The sequence below is a fragment of the Vespa crabro genome, chromosome 9, assembly GCF_910589235.1.
Source record: "Vespa crabro chromosome 9, iyVesCrab1.2, whole genome shotgun sequence".
Taxonomy (NCBI): domain Eukaryota; kingdom Metazoa; phylum Arthropoda; class Insecta; order Hymenoptera; family Vespidae; genus Vespa; species Vespa crabro.
In genome coordinates this window covers 1,637,501-1,640,000 of record NC_060963.1, presented here as the reverse complement: position 1 = coordinate 1,640,000, position 2,500 = coordinate 1,637,501, and the positions used below count along the sequence as shown (strand labels likewise).

At 33.2% G+C, this 2,500-nt stretch overlaps 1 protein-coding gene across 4 annotated transcripts in view; it reads right to left on the bottom strand.

Annotated features, from left to right (window-relative positions):
* Nucleotides 1–2,500, bottom strand: part of LOC124426533 (protein kinase C-binding protein NELL1-like) — a 72,417-nt gene that overhangs the window by 3,528 nt on the left and 66,389 nt on the right. The window lies entirely within an intron of this gene.

The following is a 2,500-nucleotide window of genomic DNA, read 5'->3' as shown; positions in this document are numbered from 1 at the left end:
TCAAGGACAAGAGAGGAGGTACTCGTTCAACATAATATGTTAATTCATTGTTTCTCTAAACTATACCACTTCGTTCCGCCGTGTGGAGTAAGGGTAAGATCGATGAATCGAATAATCCCGTAGTCCATTTTATTTCCTTTCGTGACGTCCTCTCGTATGGCCCCTCCAATACCTTGTTTCTTTGCTCTTTTACGTTTTCTTTTTTTATTTTCTCTTGTTTTTTCTTTTTTTCTCTTTTTGTTTTTCTTTTCTTATTATTATTATTATTATTATTATTATTATTATTATTATTATTATTATCGTGAATCAAAAGGACACGTTCCAAAACGATCACAAATTACAATAATCGTAATGACAATCATGCTGACATTCGAGGGGGGGGGGTGGGGGGGAAGGGAAACAAAACAATGAATTTCCATAATATGTTTCTCGAGACCCGACGACAGATCTCTAAGTTCTCACTACGCTCGGATTCGTTCCTGGCAATTTTTTCATATCTAACGATAAGGATATATATCTATATAAAAATATAAAAATAGTAGAAAATATTCAAGATATTATTATTCGTGCATTTGTAAAACGTTTCAATTGTGAAAATCACCAGGATCGTTGGACGAGCAAATATCGACAGAGATAGAGATAGATAGAAAGAGATAGAGAGAGAGATAGAGAGAGAACGAAAGAGAAAGAAAGATAGAGATAAAGAGAGAAATAGAGAGAGAGAGAGAGAGAGAGAGAGAGAGAGAGAAAGAGAAAGAGAGAGAAAGACTTTTGGTGCTTCTATCGAATCTCGAATGCAAATCAGAGGAGGGTGCAAGAGAGGCTCTCGAGTGTAACAACAAAAGTCTAGTGGAAGATAAAGAACGGTAAAGAAAAGAGAAAAAAGAAAAAAAAAAAAAGGAAAAAAAAGGAAAAGACATAGAAAAGAAAAAAGAAGAAACAACATAGAAAGAAAGAAAGAAAGAAGGAAATAGAGAAAGTAAGAAGGAAAGAGAGAGAACTAACCAACAAATAAAGATAAGAAAAAAAAAAAAAAAGGAAAAAAAAAACTCATTCAAGATGCATTATGTGTGCTTGTGTTTGTATTTTTGTATATAGATATTACGTGTTTTCGTCTTCTTCGTGCGCTGCAAACGACCATAACGAGATACAAAAAAGATACGGGAAGAAACGTGAACGGAGACCCCCATTAAACCCATCGTTCGCTTGATACCAACAAGACAGTACATGTGTCGAAGTGTGCGTACGGGGGGGGGGGCGGTGGGGGATAGGAATTAATTAGGGATTGATTCAAAAATATTTAATTGGTTAAAGTTATTATCAGATAATGTATGGATTACGTTTGGATTTATTTCTTTCATTTGTTTTTGTTATCTCAAATGGAAAATGGAAGTGAACGAATATTAGGGGCGGGGGGGGGGGTTAGGGTGAGGTGATGGGGGGATTGCATGCAAATTTTGAAAACGTGCAAATATTTCTAGCCATTGCACGAGAGATAGATTAATATTTTCGTTCTCGGCCGATCGATCGTTCGATCGATCTATCTACGATCATATAGAAAAATAATCGATGTTAATGAAGATAAATCGTAACTATATAATTGAAAATCTTTTCTTTTTTTTTTCTTTTCTCTTTTTTTTTTTTTTTTTTTTGTTTTCAAATGATATAAAACGATGAATAATTAAACGCGAACGAAATGTAAATAAATGAATAAATGAGAAATTCAATGTTTTATTATGAATTAAAAAAATCTTCGTGAAATTAATAGTAGAGAAAATAAAACATATATACATACACACACACACACATATATATATATATATGTATCCATGTATATATGTAGGTATAATCTTGTTAACGGATATGTTATATTAAGTATTATTGTAAAATGGAGTAATGACGTCACGGTCGAGAACACTCTCGTGAGAACGCGACGAACGATCATGCTGCGTGCTCGCGAGTCTCTCTCGAGACAAGAAAGCTTTGGTGATCAGCGTGCGGCGATCGACGAGAGTCCTCTAAAGATAATTATTATTACGAATTTTTTTGTGATTTAGGAAAGACAAGGCAGATAGAAGAAGATAGAAATTTAAAGAGAACGAGATAGGTAGGGAGATAGGTAAGGAGATTATGGGAGTACAGATAGAAAGAGAGATTTCATTTAACCGGAAGATAAAGAAGGTAAAAAGTAAAAGTGGACGACGAGAAAGACGTAAAACGAAAATACATACATACATATATATATATATATATATATATATATATATATATATATATATATATATATAAGAGGGAAAAGAAAAGAAAAGGAAAAAAGAAAGAAAGAAAAAATAAAAAAGAAAGAAATGAAGTTTAGAGAACGAGCAAAGAAGGCAAATCGAGCGATCGATCGAGAAAATAATCGATTTAATAAAGCAGGCAAGTTTTTAAGTTAAAAATAAGCACTCGAGCTCGCTTGGTCGTGACAGTAGATAGTTAACTAATAGAGTTAAAAAACCAA